Source organism: Neodiprion fabricii, chromosome 4, assembly GCF_021155785.1.
Source record: "Neodiprion fabricii isolate iyNeoFabr1 chromosome 4, iyNeoFabr1.1, whole genome shotgun sequence".
In the NCBI taxonomy this organism is placed as follows: domain Eukaryota; kingdom Metazoa; phylum Arthropoda; class Insecta; order Hymenoptera; family Diprionidae; genus Neodiprion; species Neodiprion fabricii.
The window spans coordinates 36,950,012-36,968,559 of NC_060242.1; the positions used below are offsets into that span (position 1 = coordinate 36,950,012).

The 18,548-nt window shown below is 45.8% G+C and overlaps 1 protein-coding gene across 3 annotated transcripts in view; it reads right to left on the minus strand.

The window, feature by feature from the left end:
• LOC124179767 (agrin-like) overlaps positions 1-18,548 on the minus strand; it is a 290,835-nt gene that overhangs the window by 190,223 nt on the left and 82,064 nt on the right. The window lies entirely within an intron of this gene.

The following is an 18,548-nucleotide window of genomic DNA, read 5'->3' on the forward strand; positions in this document are numbered from 1 at the left end:
GCTCATCGACATCATCGTGCTGTTTAAAGGGTTTGTAGAGCTGGCTGTTTAATTTAACCCGAGCGAAGACTGGACGATTTCGTAATTTGGAAGAAAGTTTGATAAACCGTACGCAATTTTTTTTTTTTTGCAGCCTAGTTTGGAGAATCAGAAAAAGAAGTATTACCAATGTTGTCCAGCTTTTTCCTCAACTTGGATCGCGCTACAAAGATGACTGCAAACTGTATTACACGTGTTACACGTAAACGCAGAATGTCGGTGAGGCGAAACGGGTGGTAAAAAGCAATAACGTATGAGAAAAAAACTGGAGAGATGTGTCTGGACGGCGGACGACTCCCTCCACCTAATTCCACGAAATCCGGCGTGATTCCAAGCTGTCCAAGTCTGGATGGGATTAGAAGAGATACAGCGAGAGGATTTCGCCTGGCGATCGTCGAATTTTTCTTACACCCGCAGGATCCGCTCCCTGCAGTTTTGCCGATTGGGGTGAGGGGTGAAAAAGCGAGATCGGCGAAACGACAAGGAGGGGTAAAATTAGACGCAGACTAGAAGCGGAAAAAGGGACGAGCGGAGGGTGCGAGAAACGAAGAGATTATTCCCTAAATTACCCTCTTTGTACAAAGAGAAATATATCGGCGAAGAAAGGGACGAAAGGGTGCAGAGAACACCTTAAAGAGGTGCGGCAGTTCCGTCGTTCTTGTCGTCCTCGTCGGAGTCGCGCTATTAGGTGCAGAATTTTAAAGCCACGGGCAGCCCCTCGGAAAAATATAAAAGACAAAATGTAATCGCCGAGTGTAAAAGGCCCTCGCAGTTCCTCCTGGAAGCGAGGAATAGGGGCGGGGCAAGATGCGGGGAGTAAAATGGTCCCATTCGCGAGATAACCGTAATGTATTCCACGAGCGGGATAAGGCTATCTTTTGCTGCCTTCTCCCGACTAACTCCCGGGAAGGCTCGCAGTCCTCGGTTACGGAAGGTAAACTCTTCTGCTCTGCACGGAGCAGCGATCCTCCTTGGTCCTGCAGGCCGAGTCTTCTCCGGCTGTCAGGTCTTCGCATCTAAATGCAAAACTTGTAACTAACCTCCGGCCATATCGCCGAGGCGGTAATTATACATCGCGATATGAGTGTAAAAAAAAAAAAAAAAAAAAATACGGGTAATTTTGAGTAAATTTGTGCTCTAACCACCCTTGGGTAAGAGACAAAGGTGGATTCTTAATGAACTCGAAGGACTTTTGTACAGAGATTAGAAAATTATCTTCAGCTGTTAGTGAAGTAGATACGCAATTTCTTCGAGTGAGTTTCATCGACTTGCATGAGATTTTAGTCGAGTCTGTAACGTCGTCCCACCGACGGAGAGGCGTCGTTACGTGTCTTGTCTCTCGTCTCAATCGCCGTGAGAAGCAGAGCCGTTCGTGTTAAGGCATTTGGCGAACGGTTCGTCACGGCGCCGAACCGAGCGGTGAATGTTTTATTGATGAAAGAGCGAGGCCGGATAGAAATGGTCTGGGTAATATAAGGTACAGAGGTTGAAGAGTGCCAGGCCGGGAGAAGGGGATGAGATAAGGGGAAGTTCGCCTCGGTTAGATCAGCGCACTTCAGCGAGTCTGTGTTACACCATGATCGAGATAAGTTCCGAAGCTGAGTCGTCAAATTCTCTTGCTTCAAGGCCTGCGGACTACGCGGCGCTAGATCGAAGAGGTCGGTAGGAAGGGAGGGAGGGAGGGAGGGAGAGAGACTCTTTCGAAGCGAGGGGTTGGGGATGGAAAAGATGAGAGGGGAGGAGAGGAGAGGAGAGGAGAGGAGAGATTCAAGGCGAAACATGACTGGAGCAGGAGAAGCGAGACGGTTCGAAACGGAGGGGTTGCAGCGTCGCAGAAACGTGCGGAGTAACGTAATTAGTATCGAATTAACGGAAGTCTTAGACGATAATGCGGGAAGATGAAAACGGATTTCCCGTCGTCTCGAGTCACCGAGTGTCACATCAGGAATGTAATTTCGCCCCGAAGAGTACGAGGAGGTAAACGGTGTCCTCGACGAGTTGAGGAAAGTAGGAACAAAAAACAAAAAAAGAAAGAAAGGCGAAAAGAGGGACCGCGAATAACCCGAGAAAATACTTAAACCCAAGTTATTGCACGGCTCCAAACCGTCTCATTGTCCTTCTCCTGCGTTTACCGTGATTCATAAAACGTAGCCCATAGAAGAAACAGCGGTAGCTCCTTGCCTCGTTTTTCACTGGGAGTTGGGGTGAGACCTCACAGACATTTCAGGTAACTAGGAGGACCGCGACGGCTTCGGCATTCCGCAAGAGTCAAGTAAGTAACGATAATTGTTGCGGAAATAGAGAAAGAGAGAGAGAGAGAGAGACGTGGAAGGGAATGCGAATAAAAGGAGCAAAAGGATGCCTCGACAATCGGTTCTGGGTGTGAAGTTTCATTCTCCTTTTGCTCGTTACACGACACCGCAACGTGTTGCCCGCGTAACATTTTTATCGATTCGGTGTTTCGAGTAAAAACCGTAACAGTTTTTCAACTGCCTTAACGCCCAGCCGAGAATCACCTCCGATGAATTTCAACCCGAGCAAGTTTTTCGAAATCGCGTTTTTTACATTCATAATATTTACCCCGCGGCAGGGGAAAATTCTTTGCTGCTTCTTAAACTCGCAGAATAAGATGCTCGAGATTTCGGGTGAATTGCGAAATGTGCACCTTGGAATTGTCGTGCGGGTAGAATCGCCCATGAAATGGAAAAATTTGTATACCGGACGGAAGAAAAATATAAAATAAGGGTGAAATATGTAATCCGCTACGCTACGTTGAAAAAAGCGATACGAATATGTAACTTGAACGCTTATTCTTATTGCATGCTTGAGGGGAAATTGCGCGGGACGAAGTACGACTAAGAAGTATGCGGGGAAAAACAGTTGTTTGAAAAAGTTATATTAGGCAGCAGGATCAAATCTCATCCTGAATATGGCAGGCTCTCAGGATCCGTAGGCGTTCGTATTGCCTTGCCAAATATCAAGCGTCAGGCGTCGAGCTGTAATACGAACTTCGAATCGTCTCGAATACGGAAATTCGAATACAAGCACGAAATAGCGTCATTATTATGTCTGCGGAAGCATATTTTGCAAAAAGATATGAAAAAAAAAAAAAAAAAAAAACTTCAGGAGCGGGATGAAACGATTTTTCTTTCGTCTTCGCATTTGAGAATATTACAAGAAGAAGAAGAAGAAGTAAAGAACTGAAAGAGATATTTGACGTAGACAGTAGATTGTCAAGGTTCTTGCAATCTGCGGACGATCCGCGGGACCGATTCTGTGGACACGGACCGGAAACGAGGGAACCGCGACCGGAAACGCGGCTCTCCCGAGCCGGAAGTCACGTTGGGAAAAGGATAAGATCGCTCCGATCCCGGGCGTCCAATACAACCTCATTTTTCCCTGCCTTTGTCCCAGCGATTCACGCGTGAGTGGGGATGTGGAAGGTGGAAGGGTGAATATATGATGGGTGGTCATGGGGTGTACATTATACCTATAAACCATGGGCACATCCCCCTTCTAACGATAAATTGCATATGAAACTCTGCTCCTCTCTTGTCTGCTTCATAGATCGAACTGATTCCCATAAAGAGAGAGAGAGAGAGAGAGAGAGAGAGTGAGAGCGGGCGGCAGCACATATAATTGATAAGGGGGCAGCATATCCCTTCGCAAATGGAGAACGCCAACCCGCGGTTGAAAACGGTTGGTTATAACGATATCAGGGACAAAATTTACTGCGCCGACAATTCGAACTGTGCAGATAATTAACTTTCGGTACTTTTCCCGATAGTTTTCATCACGGCAGCACGTAAGGGGTTAATTATACCTTCGGAAAAATCTCATTTTTTATACAGTTAGTACACCGAGAAAAATTTTTCTCAGTGTAGAAAATTTCAGTAAAATCAGTCTATCGTTACAATGTGTAACGGTTTAAATTATATCGTACCGGACGAAAATGTGGTACAAGCAACTATTTTTAATGTATTATAATTATACCTGTCAATACTTAAAATTTTCTGGTTATTACGTGACGTTGACATAAATCTATTCCTTCGCTGACAATGAAATGAAATTATGGTCACGTATAGTTACAATAATTTTTAATACGAGTGACTATAACAAACATAATAAATAGTTTAGCGCATACTAAATTTTCCGCTCACGTCAACGGACCTAATTTTCATTTTACACCCATAACCATGTATGCATAAATTTATACTTTATCGGTTATGATGTAAAATAAAAACAGTTAAGGACCGTGCAGTAGCATCTACCTGTTGAAATATACATTCCTCTCAGGTGCGGATAAGGCTGGACATTAGGCTATATCAGTTGCTTCGGAGCAACGTGCAGAGTTCGAGCCGTTTGAGGGTTGGAAGCTTAGCCGAGGGTGGAAAGTCGGACGAGCCAAGGCTCAGGGGGTGGCGAAACGGTGATTCGACCAGACACGCATATCTCCCTGATATATTGTCAGGGATTTTTTCATACCCGTTCACCGTGCATCTAGGCCTTTATAAACTTTTTTGCCATTCCATTGCAGCAACAGCACCACCACCACAACCACCGGCTTTGCAGTTCGGAGCTCGGAATTCCGTTTGATAACCCCTCGGCACCGCCTGCACGTGTAAACCGACAATGCGACTTGTTCGTGCAGCTCGTTTACTCTGGTTTACACGTTTTAGGTTACACACGCGCGTCGGTTCACTTCAAAGAGGACTCGGATTCTTTATATACTTTCGCTTATACGGGAACGAATGCCTTTTGTCAAATTGTCACAACAAAGTTTTAGGTATGACGCTGTTACAGCTCGCGCTGTCTCATCGGGTTAATTAACTATCGGAGAATGATTAGGAAATCTTTTCTGATAAGATTAAAAGAGCTTTCGTCTATGATTATGATTGCTAACGTCAATCCTTGAATGTTATGGTCGATTTACTGCAATTTTCAACCGCAGTTGTTGGTTGTTTCCACTGATACAGTTCTCATGAAAATGATAAATCATCGCGAATTTTTCGATACATGATTTCAAACACAACGTTTTACTTTCCGGTTAAACCTGATTATACTTCCCAACTTTATAGGACTATCTGTAATCGATTAAACCACAACGTAAAGCATTAATACACCTTGCGCGCAAATAATTTGCAAACCAGTTAAATTCCTTAAATTTTATTCCGAAACTTCGAAACAGTGATTATTCTTTCAACGTTAATATTCGTTATATTCGGAGCGTTGCCAACTCTAACCCAACTAAAATTTCCCCATCATTACACGTATTCGTGAAACAGAAACGATATTAAAATTGACTGAAACGTACAGCGATATAAAAGAACGCCAATTTTTATTTCAAGACCTCCGTCACACGCGTAATGTACGACATCGTGTACGGCGTGTCGTTAAAATTGAAGACCACAGGGTCGTCGTTTTAGGGTAGAAATAGTCGAAATCGATCGTCGCGCGGAAGGGAGGAAGGGCGGAGGGGAGGGAGGGGTTAGTGCCCGATTCTGTGCGCCACACCCTTGGCCCAGCAGGACTCGGGACTCGCCTGCCCGGAGGGCATTACTCATAGGTAGGGTCGGTATATTATACGGGAAGGAAGCGGCGCCCCGTTGATCCTGAAGGTTGAGGGGGAGAAGGGCGTCGGGACGTTGGGATCGGGAAGGGAGGGAGAGGCGGACGACACGAGAGATGTTGAACAAGGCGTCGTCGTCGTGTCGAATTAACCCGAACCCATCAAAGATGCTAAATATTCTCCGATCCGATCGGAATCTCGCGGCGGGTGTTTTGCGATAAGAAGGTCTGTAGAACAACCGGTCGGCGAAACACGCACCCTGAGAAAAAAGGCCACGTGCGGAGAGAATTCCGCGTCACTCGGCCTTCCGATTTTCCCCCGAATCGCCCTCCGGCCGCGCTAATCACTTTCGTTTTATGCCGATAAGGGGTATCGGATACACCGCGACACAGGATTTTCGAGCACGCGATAAACGAACATTTTTCACAACTCGTCGTCCAAGACGTAGCTGCTCTCTCTCTCTCTCTCTCTCTTTTTTCTCTATCTCTCTCTTTCACCCGGGGCGCAACGCCGTTCTCCTAATGGGTTCGGCTTCGTCGCGTTCCTCGACCCTTGGATACCCGGAAGTACCTCGCATTGTTTCCAACCATCATTCCCTCCGACTCATCGTCAGCGGTTGAATTCTCGCGCAGGTCGATGGACGGTGACAAATTTCATCTTCACTCGACAGCCGTGGTCGCCGCTCTCGTTTGGAAGTGCCTAAAACGAACACTGAAATAATGGATGAGCCAGGAAAAGCTTGCCGACAATTCGACGCGAATACCACGCCCAGATTACGACTTTCGAATAATCAGTTTCGGTCGGAACGTTGGGGAAATGTTAAGTATTGTAGAAACTGTGACACAAAGTCGAACATGTCCCTCCGTTGAAATGCCATTCGACGCATATTTTATGCGATTCCTGAAGATAAAAAATGATACCTCTGAAGTAGCTACGAGTCAAAATTTGAAAACGGCATTTACGATGAGCATAAGAAAGCGTTTGGAGTTCCGAGTTTTCCTACGCGTAGTGAAAATAATTGTATGTTCTTGCAACGTCGCGACATTTTTGGAATTCCAGAAAGTCCGGCAATCCGTTTCAGGTTTGTAAAAGATTTTCTAACGAGTTGACAAGAGGGCTACAAGGGTAATTCTTTGATATTTCAAACGAGCGAATCCCGGAGCCGTGAAATCAAAGCGAGACGACAACCGAAAATTTACGAGTACCGAAATTCCCCTCTCAAGAGGATTTCGAATCGCTCCTCATCGGGCAGTAGCTAACCACAAAGGATCTCTCGCGCACAAACGTTATCCTCCACCCTTTCCCTCTCCGGCCCATTCTGATCCTTCATTCCCTTGGACTTTGGATCCAACACGTGTGTTCGACGCTCGGCCACTCGGCGGCGACGCCCGATTGAACATCTAATTATAACGTATGAGTCGATTAGGGGAGCGTGATTAGCCCCGCGGTAATTGACCGAAGCTTTCGAATGGCTCGCTGCACTCGAAGGGCCCCTTCGAACGTGGCGATGCGATCGAGAGAGCGGCTTTTCCGATTGTAATTTCGAACCGCGCGAACAACGCGGACGAAACTTGGAGGCACGCGCGTGAATTATTATCGTCAAGGATAAATCCCGCGTTAAGAGCGCGCAACAACCGCGATGATGGAATACGCATTACGCAACAATTAACGGCTTGGCCGATACCCAGTTATTCGACAATTTGCACAATACGTACCTACCGCAACGCAATTACGTCAGAGCGGCACTTTGCGGGGAGAGGTGAAAGCTCCGGAAGTTACGGTCCGTTCCGGACCTCGTTATCCTTCCTGCACCCGTGGAATTGCGAGAATCTTGCAAAATTCGAGACTCGTTTTGTACGAATGCAAATGAAACGAGAGAGAGACGGACAATCTCGACTCCGCAAACTGTTACGGTCGTGTGTAATGGAAATGCTCTTCCAAAGAGTGCCTTTCACCTTTTTTTTTTCATTTTTTTCTGCCTTTCGAAAACGAACGATCACTTTGTGAAATCGAATTGAAAATCTTTGAAAATACACCCATATATTTATATATATATACATATATTCGTATTGTTCAGACCCGATTTAATTTCTCATCGCTTTCCTAATCTTATACAAACAACTGATTAATTTCACTCAAAGCTTGAACTGTCAGCGAAATAAGAATGGATGCAGATTAGCCGCAATTAAATGACGTCGCGTGGTCTTCCGGTACCGACAATAAGAGTGTCTGCCGGTACATCAGCGACATGAGATCAATAAATTTGTCCCCCTTTTTGACGAAGATTTTCCGGTCGGTCGAGGCTGACAATGGCGGTGTTAAGGGGGTTGATAAATTTCAAACCGTCAAATGAATTCCCCCGGTACATAAGAGGGTTGAAGAATAAACAAACAATCTCTCACTCCCGGCACACCGAGACAAGTCGCGAGTATCTACACACCATAATTTCCACGCCTATGCATGTATTCGTGGCGACTTTAATGTAACCCGGTTTCACGGCATATTTTATTTATGAAAAAACCCGTCACGTCATCGTTTTACGGTGCACAATTGATTTCGTCTGCGTATAAAACGCGGCGTTAATTCCGCAGTAAAGATTGACGTTTCAATCACTATCTATGACGGGGCTCCGTGCAACTCGGTTTATACAGCGGACAATACCTTCGATGGAAAGCCATTAAGAAGCGGTTGCACCGTGTCGCCGGAATGAGTAATTATTGTACGATATAAATGAAGGAAAAGTAAAAATAAAAAAAAAAAGGAAAGAAAAAGTATAAAATTATTATTACCTTTCTCCCTATACAATGCCGTCAATTCGCGGGAGTCAGCGATGCGACAGCGTTGATCTTTCGCGCTAATGACATTTCGGTAAAGCGACAGCAGCTCCTGCGGAACGCCAACTAAAATCATACACGAATATATCCCAGGAGGCAAGAAACGGTTGCATTTCTCTCTGACCTCTCTGTATAATATGTATATTAGCGTTATACGTCGTTGAATTTCAATGAGTAAAATCTAATTTAATCGTGGCAATTAAAACGGCGGGTAGGTGATATGCACTGTGTTCTGCACCGAGGATGTGACGAGATTGGTCAAACGGGATAAATGGCACTTGGCTTTCCTCCGCACTCTGTATATCTGTCTCTATCTCTCTCTTTCTCTCTTTCTCTCTCTCTCTCTCTCTACGCGAGTGCAAAGCTTGGCTTGCATGGCTGCGTAGATGAACTAAAATCGGATTAAAGTCAACGGTGGCGGGCACGGAGTCCTGTTTGCGTACCGCACGTATATCATATCCATGTGTGAGTGCAGTTCTGGAGGGTGGTCAGCCTGCGCTGGTTTACGCTAATTACCTAAGTAATTTGAATTAAAATTCTTCACAGATCCTAGCGCTTTACGATTTCTCCGGGGTTTCTCGTTTAACCTGCGGGGTCATCGTATTCATTACATACAATAACCGAAGCAACCGCGAATCGTCGCTGTTACGAATTTTTCTTTTTTTATTTTTTATTTCGCCTCAGAAAACTCGTCGATTTGCACTTAGAAATTCGCGGTTACTGAAAAGCTCGATCTTGAATAATTTTCGAAGAAAGAAGTTGGAAACACTGCAACGAACGAACGAACACACGGCGAATAAACGGCAAAAAATTAGGGAAGGAACTAAGGGTGGAAAAAATACCAAGGGCTGTTCCTAATTCTTCCACTCGGTTTTTCTCCCCCTCGGCGCGGGTGCGATGCGCTCTATAAGGATCACGCTCGACTTGTTATAAGAAGCCGCGTTCCCAGCAGCTCTAGCAGCAGCTTCAGACCGTTGACGAAGGCCTCCGTGAATTCAGACAGGCAGCCCTGGCTTGACGTCGACGCGATTTTAATTGGAAGCTTCGCCTCGACTCGCGGCCTTGCTAGTTAGCGTCGCGACGCCCGTCGTGCTCGACGTCGAGTTGCCGAGGACGAAGGGCTGCGTATCGTCGGAGGGGTTCGAGCGAGGCGACGTTTTGTCACGTCTGATTCTCAAAGGAACTTAGAGAGGGAAGATCTGCGCCGTTTCGCTCGGTAGGGATAAAAACGATACGCGCGGTTTGAAAAGAATTTAACGATATCTCGTTAAGATCATGATTCGATGTAAGTATCACGAATCAGGAACCGACCGGAGCTTTCATCCTGGCACCGTTTCAGCATACGTACGAAATTGTGTTTTCAGTGAAACTGACCGATTAGGCTGTATTTGTTATACCGGAAACGCAAACGCGATTGTATAACAAGAAATTATACGAGAGATATCGAATCTGGGTGGGTTTCTCGACCATCTCTGCAGCCTTGCGGTGTTATTCCGAAGACGGTTTGCGGAAACTTCGTACTTTCGTTTATATCGTCCGCAGAGGGAAGTTAATCTTGTCGTGACGAGAACTCTCGCGGATATAGTGAGTTGAGGCGTGATACTCGGAAAGCCAGACTAAGAAAGATGGAGATAGTAGACAGAAATACGAAGGATCCAGAAACTCCCGAACGGAATACGGGAGGACGAGGAAAAGCAGTCGAGGAACACCGAGCAAACTTTCGTTTGTTTGGTCTTGCTCGCCTCTAGTTTACGCAAGAATTATATTTACCCCATCTTACATCCAGAGTTTCCCTTTCCCGCTTCTCTTCTTACTCTCTTCCCCCGAACATCCTTGCGACAAGTAAGGATGCGCCTCCGAGGATTCCCGCTCTCCGTTTACCCTTGTATAATAAACGTGTCTACGAATGTTATTATACGGTGAGTAACCGGGATTAAAGCTGATATCGGGAAGGTTTTTGCCTCCCGATTTAATGTCCATCTTCGAACGAATCTAAATCACGCCAAGAATTTTATACTCGCGACGACGATCAGGCTCCGAAACGTAACATTGAAGTCTGTGCGAAACCGAAGCACTGATATTACATCGAAGGAGAACGCATACCCGGTATTACACATATCCGACAAACTGATCTCTGCCAAAAGCTGTCGAACCGAATCATTACTCCGGATTAAGCCAGCTCTGCGTTATCGAGCCCGTCCTGAATCCGATAAATTAGCACGGCCCGAAGATATTTGACAGGATCGCGAGTAATGCTGGCTGGATTTCAGGAGGTACGTTGAATTATAATCGTGCCGCATCGTTGCGAGAAATGAATTGACAGACACGTGTAAGCGAGTGAATGAACGAATGATGGAAGGTTGGCAAAAGAGCAAAGGATACGGGGGATAATATTTTTGGCATGAAAACCATTTGGGCGAGCCTGCTTAGTTCCAAATTAAGGACGTGTGAAGACGAGACCATCGATAACCTGGCGAGCGTAGCTGTCACTTACAGGCAAACCGGCGCCCCTTTACCCGCCCAATTCCACCACCACGGTGGGAGAACCATTGGCGTAGATCTTATCGCCGTGGCAAATTATTGAATATTTTGTTGCGCCATCACGGCGGAAGGAGGGGATCGAAATACGAGAACGATAACGGGTTGCTTTTTTTTTAACACGCAAAATGAGAGAGAGAGAGAGAGAGAGAGAGGAAAAGAGGAAGTAAGATTACAAAGGTATTATACTGGCAGTTTGATTCGTCGATTGGTGCGAAAAACTCGTTTGTGAATATTGATGCGACCGGCCCACGGACGGTTAACGCACGGAAAGTGCGACATCGTCGAGAGCTTTGATGTCGGGCTTCAAAGTGGATGAATAAATATCTCGTCATAGCTGGCGTCGAATGTTCATTGAAGAAATCAACGACCCTTTCACCGAACGAAACGTCGAAGCATCTGTAAAATTTTACGCGACGCGAACGGAATTCGCTTGGTTCGCGAAAAAAAAAAGAAAGAAAGAAAAGAAAACGACTGAAGAAAAAAATGTCAGACAACAAGTAAACTTCACAAAACTTACGATTCGAAGACAAGCACTCGATGGGATTGAAGTGAAAAATAATAACACTCAGGCGAGATACAGTCTTGGTCCATTTTGCTGTGACTATGTAGGGTATAGAAGGGATTTCAAAGATGGAATCGATTGTCGGAAGCATTTCTTCGCTCCGATTCACTTTACCGGACGAGCCGAGCTGTCATCGTCCCCTTAGAAAACCGAGATAAAGGAGTAAATAAATCGTTGATAAAACACAATATAGTATATAGTTAGATAAAATGAGAGTGAAAACAGAGTGGGCAGAAAAGCATTGCTTTTAGACAACCACGACTGTTGTGACATCTGCCGTTGGTGAGGGTAGAAAATAGACGGTAAGTTGCGAAGCGGAGCTTTTTCTACCGCTGCGTCAAGGCTTTCGTCGGTTCGGTCAGCGTGAGCCATTTTTTTTTGTTCTTGTCGAAAGCTCGCCAGCAAAGAAAAATTGTAGCAAATTAGAGCTTGCATATCGAGAAAAAAGCTCCGGGTAATCGAATTATCGCGAGTAACTCTCTACGCCAATGAGTTCCGGTCGAGCCGAAACGCTGTAGCTCATGGAGTAAGATGGATGCCGTACTTCATTAAAGCCTCGTCGCGTCGTCTCTGTTTCTCCTCGCAAGCCTCGGCACGACCCCAGAAGAACGGATATTTCTACACACGGTGCTTGCGAGAATCAGGGACTTGGGGGAAGGAAAATCTAGACCGAAAGTGACACGCCGATCGGACTAAACGGTGCCCTGAAGATGACGGAGAAGGAGGCGGCGGGACGTCGATGATAACGAAGCAAACGAATCAAGGCCGGAATAGAATTGAATCGATCCGATTTTCTCCGACGATTGGCCTTAGACTGCACACGGCTCACATATCGGCTCCATTCAATCTCGAGTGGCTATAGGAGTCGTCGTCCCTTGGCAAAAGCGGCGGCTTCCGTCTCTGGAATTGGATTAGGAATGTCATATCTAGGGGATTATATTAGGAGGACATTCGGGCGCAATCCTTCCACCTACTCTCGAATACCGGGGATGTGGATGCGGATGTGGATATCCGCGTTTACGAAATTCGGCCGAGTCCCTGGCATGGGCGTGGAAATAAAAATAAAAGTAAACATAAAAATGAAAGGACTACCACGCACGCACGAAAAAAGCCGACACGGGGGGATGACGAGGGCGGGAAAAGCCGGGAAAATCCCTAGCAATAGAGAGGAGGGGGAAGGATCAATTCACTTCGAGTCTCGTTCGTTAGCTGCACCGCTTTTCTCCTCCCTAGATCCTTTATACCTAAGACCAGCTCGCGTGCGGATCGAAACGTTATGAAATTTCCCCCTGAAGGGAAAAAAATCGATATTCACTGATACGCGTGAGGTGTGAAATGTGCGGAATTCTTACCGCCATCTTAATCTCGCCTCGCTTGTATTCTTTCCAAACACATATAGACACAAGTATGCATTATTATTCCGGAATTGCGAACGGACGAAAAGGGACCATCGTTTTAAATCACCAAACGACAATTACTTAGGTGGACGCCCTTCGCCGTCAGCAGCTTCTTCCTTCATTCTTTCCTTCCATTTTTACTCCACAGAAAAGTGAAATAAAAACGGTCTTCACTGCTCGTAAAGAGAACTCGTCGTTATTAGTTCCTTCTCGCATTTCTTTTCCTTTCCACGTTATATTTTCAGCCCGAAAAACTGCCCGTGCAGTTAGTTCATGATTCGCAGGTTTTCAACTTCTCCACTAGTTAAAAGTTGTATTGAATTCTGCTTCCTCCGAGGTATAAAAAATGTGAAACGAAAGCTCGGTACCGCTCGTAAGAACAGGCAAACCACGGAATTGCGAAAACTTTTTCTTCCGAATCGTCCCGAGTCTAGACTCCGATTTCAAGACGAACGTCGAGTGAAACGTAGAGATCGGGATGGCGCGAATCCTCGCATTCATTTTCCGACGACGTTACTTTTTTGACAAATAAAAAAAAAAAAAAAAAAAAGAAAGAAATAAAGAAAAGAAAGCAGCGGAAACATCCTCTCCCCCCTCAAGTCCCGACTCACCCTCGGCGGTTCGTTACCGAGATGAGAGTCTAGACGCCGAGGGTTGATTTCAGGGAGCCGAACCGTGTAACGTAAGGTCAGGCTCACTTCACCTCTCCTCTCTCCTCTTTTTGACTCTCGAAATTCACCCTCGCCGCGTCGGTGTCGTGCCGATGCGGGGGCACGTAACTCTCGTATTCTTCCACCCTGCAGGGTGTCCATGTATAGAGATTTCGTGGGGTTTGGAGATGCGGGAACTAAAGCAGTAGCAGCAGCGGCCGCAGCGTCGTGTTTCACCCGAGCCAAGTGCTGTATTCAGGAACTGTGCCAAGATTCAACGATTCCCAGACTCTTCTGCGGCTGCCGGGTCCGCTCTGTTCGCGCGGTGGCTTATTTCTACCTCGCGTTTGTTTGTTCCGAAATATGAAAAACCCGGCTCTGCAACGCTGAGCTTTCCTGTCATTGTTATTCTTACTTTTATTCGGAAACGAAAGGGGCGTTGAACGCAACAATCCGCACGTAATCTTCACTTGTTCGCGTTACGTTCGCACGGTGGAGCTGAAAATTTGCTTGCATAACGTATAATCCCGGTGACTTAAAAGCTGCCAGGTATCGCTGAACAAGTCGTCGATACACGTACGGTAGAACCTCGGTCATTCGAGTCCTCAATTATCCGAACCGTGAGTTGATTCGTTCGAAGGTTGGGTTAAAAAAATATGTTGCTGATGTTAAGTATACGTTTTGGCTCGTTAAAAACCGTGTTGCAGCTGTTCGTCAATTGAAAATAGACAACTGTGTATAAATCCATATTAATAAAATGAGCTTTCGGTGTTTGAAAGAATTTAAACGTGTACTCAGATGTTTAGTACAGACTTTTTATCGATACAATTATTACTGTTGTCTACATTATCATCACGTAAGACAGAAATTGTTTCCGACTATACAACCCAGGCTCTGTCTCAATTAATTCGGATAATTATAATCCAAGTTCTGCTGTATTCCCGAAACGCACGAGAGCTTGAATCATCAATTTTTCGGTACAGACACTGCGTCGGACTCTAACGACGTTCGATTAGAAAAACCGTTACTCTTCCTTACCGGAGGTGAAAAAAAAACGGTCATGCTTCGATTCCGTCTTCACGAAGCAGGGATGCAATCGTGCTGCAGGAATCTAATTTTGAAAGGCGGTAAATCTTCCGGTGCAGACAGACATCGAGAGTTCGTTCTCGGAGGTTCGTCGTCGTCCGGTAGAATCCGAAAGTACATCGGTGCGTCGTGCATGTAAATTGCACGGTGGGATTTGGTACTGGCACCTGCCTACTTTGTACAATTGCACCGCGTGCGTCCCCTCCACCCCCTCCATCCCTCCCGTCCCTCAGCAGTTCGCGAAAGCGGAACGAAAGCCGGAGGCGTACCTGACCTGGCGACTGAATTACGACTCGAGATGAATCACTCAAGATTATCTTTCTTCGCGGGGGTTGAATCCGCGTCTTCTTATTGCCCGGCATTCAGACACTAGTTTTCGCATTGTCGTTTTCGGGTATTCAGCGAGCGTTAAAACGCGATAATAATGCTCGAAGCACACCGGTTCCAAGGCACGTGCGAAATCGGAAATCGGTTTCTATTAATAACCGAACGACATCGAGATGCGAGGCGAAAAAAAAAAAAAAAACTTGGAAAGTCACCGCTGTAATCTGGCTGCGAACCCGTATCCTAATTACAATCAAGCGCCGAAGGTTCGGGGGAGCAAACACCTTCCTTCCTCGAGAAGACGATACGACGACGAGATGAGAAGTCTTCCGAAATTTCGGTACTCTGACGGAGAGAAACTGTCAACCCCGTTTGCCTAGCCGAGCCCACCTTTTGCGCCCACCTCCACCTCCGCCTCGTCCTTGTCACACCCCACATCCATCCGGCTATCCTTTCGCGCCATTTTCCCACCATTCAACTCACGGTCCTTCTCTCGTGCTATTTATCTCTGTATACATGAACCCCCGGAACACTGCAACCGAGCTGAAACCCCGACAAGCCCCACTTAAATACACTTCCTCATCCCCGTCTTCATCCGACACGCGACCCGCTCGCGCCTCATTAAGCTAGCCCTCCACCCCCTCCCCTCCCAGTGTGTCTTTATCTCTGTCTCACACCCCCGCGTTCTTTGTTATCTCTCTACCCTTCGCTGGCCGCGTGACATTTTTTTTTTATTTTTTTTTCATTTCTTTTTACCGTATCTCCCTTGTGGCTACCTTGGCGCATGTGATCGTGTTACGAGAGCAAGAGTAATAGTGGGAATTGATTATACCGTCGGGAATGACCGTGTTATGGAAGGGGAGATAAAAAATACCCCCCGTAGCTCCCGAACTTGTGCAATATGTCTGAGAAATTATGTCAACAAGGTTTTCCCTGCTTTTGCCCCTTGGCCATCGTCAAAGTTCAAGTCGGAGTGACGCGGCTCGGCAGCTGCGTCTTGGCTTTTAACCCGGGTGGCCTAGTTTTCCCTTCCCATTCTACTTCTCTCTCTCACTCTCTCTCTTTCTCTCTCTCTCGGTTTGTCGACGACGTTGAATTTTCGTGGCGTTGTGGAACTCGGGGAGCAATTTTACAAGGCTTTTCTGCCTCGCCTACCCGCAACTCCCTTATTCGTAGTGTTTTAGCGGTACGTGAAGGCACTCCGAGAAGAGGTGAAAGCGATTGAAGAAAAAAGACACCGGTGGTACAGGGTCGTTGATTTTATACGTGGGAATTAGTTACATTCTCTGCAGCCACATTTAATTCATCGAGATGGGATCACGAAATTGAAGATGCATTTAAGAAAGCCATTATGTCGCGGAAACTGATTAGTCTGAGCTGTAGGTTCCAATAATCAAACGGTACAAAACATGTACGTTGTATATTTCAAAATATCTACCAGACCTTACGGTGCTCGAAAGCAGAATCGACATTTTAACAACATCATACCGATCGGCAAATTTATGTCTTATACACAAATATTGTGTTGTATACACTTTGTACCTACATAGGCACGTACAACGTGCACACACACAGCGTGTATAATGTACCAGGAACAAACAGCAATTTGTATCTGACACTTTACTCGCGAAAATCTAAGTATAGAAAGCCAACGCTGCAACAACGGCAACAGCAACAGCGGCATAAACGAGGGAGGAAAACGATCCCGTCGGGAAAATGGCAGCATGGGAACGGGGCGAGGAGAGGGGTGATCAATTTTATACTCGCATGACGTATCAATTTCCGCGATTTCGCGACAAAGCAATCCTCGGTAACGTCATCGATGCCGTGGCTGCAGTTTTAGGCAAAAATCTGAATAACCCTGAATCACTGAACCTTTTGATAATTCGCGTGCAGTGAGAGAAATTTTTAGGATCGGTTACCGCTCGGTCCTTAACTATTTTCAGTTTTTACCGCAATTGAAAAATATAGTTCTAGGTAGAAAATGAAAATTAGTTTTCTAGCTGTTACCGGAAAGTCCAGTATCCGTTACTATTCTTTCTCATTACGATCACTGTTGCTATATATTCTTGCAACTGTTGCGAAAATTTAACGCTTGTGCAACGATAAATTGACGTTAAAGCCTCGTTTAACTAAAAAAGTAGAGTAAACCGAAGAAACTGATTTTGCGTTGCAATAACCAAAAACGGATCGACGATAGCGCAAAATGGTTAGGCGTACCTCGTTTTTCGTACTTCCAGTAATATTCAAACAGCTTTTTTAACGATATCTGTTTTACTCAATTTTTCTAGTTAATGTAACAAATGAAATTTTTCTAAGTGTCGAACCTCCAGCACCGTTTCCTCTTTCTCCTCCTTCAGAGCTTGGGCGCCGCCGCCTTTTGGTCGGAACAATGAACACAGTAGCACCAAGACAATGACCCTGTTGCGGAACAAATACGTCAACGTCTCTAGGCGCATTGTCTCCAGAGTCTAGTGTTTACCGAGCCTCTCCTTTACTTAGACAGCGGATAAGACGCAAACGTACCCTGCTACGGCCTCTAGGAATCTTGTCACCTTAACGACCTCCTCTTCGAGAGTATTACCCCGGGATTCCGTACCTTCACGTTCCTCCTAATTGCAAACTGCAAGAATATGCCACAAGTATACGACAATACCTTCAATATTTGCTCAAATTGTTTTAGGACCTCCTTTATGTACATATACGCCTACCTAACTTCCATCGACTTCGATTCAAGGAGGAGTAAAAGCATTGTCGAGTCGATGGCTGATCAAACTGACGTAGCCTCGAGTAGAGTGGAAAAATTTTACTCGGAGTTACCACTTTCTACGATTCTATATCTGTGGACGATTGACTAAATCAAAAGATGTTTTTTAATTACAATATCAAAGGTAATTCACTGCATCATCTAACGGTTGTGGAAAAATCCTTTCACTCCAGCTTCTTGCTCAAATAATTTTCGAATGAAACGATCACACGCTGCGGTGATTTGAAAATGCACTGCGTGGAAGTCGACGTTGCAGTTATCCGGAAATATTCAAGTCGCGGATCGAAGTTTTTTACCCGTTCCGTATCACGATGATACCTTATAAAAGTAAGTACATTTCTATGTTGGAACGAAAGGTGAAAAGGAGTAAAGCCGGGATGGATAAATAGACAGATAGATAGATAGATAGTCTTCTGTTTTACGGATGGAAAAAGATCGGATAGAATTTCCTTTTAGTGACTTCTGTCTCTTGGCTTTGGTCGTCGCTATCTCGTGTTGATCGCTTCAGCATCCTAGATACGAACGCCTCAACGCTGCAACTGGCACGGAAACGCGGTGCATACAAGACATCTCCATTTAGATTCTCTATCGCTTGATCTTTGTCTCCTCGTTCGCCGTTCCGTCCTTTTCTCTTTTCCGCGGTATTATATGTTCTTCCATCCCCTTTTGCCAAACTGCGAAGACGCGAAGCCCCGCGACGTCTTCAGCCATACGGCGCGGGGCGTCGCGCGCTCTCTGACATTTATATCGCCGATAGATGTTGTGACTAGAGAGGATGA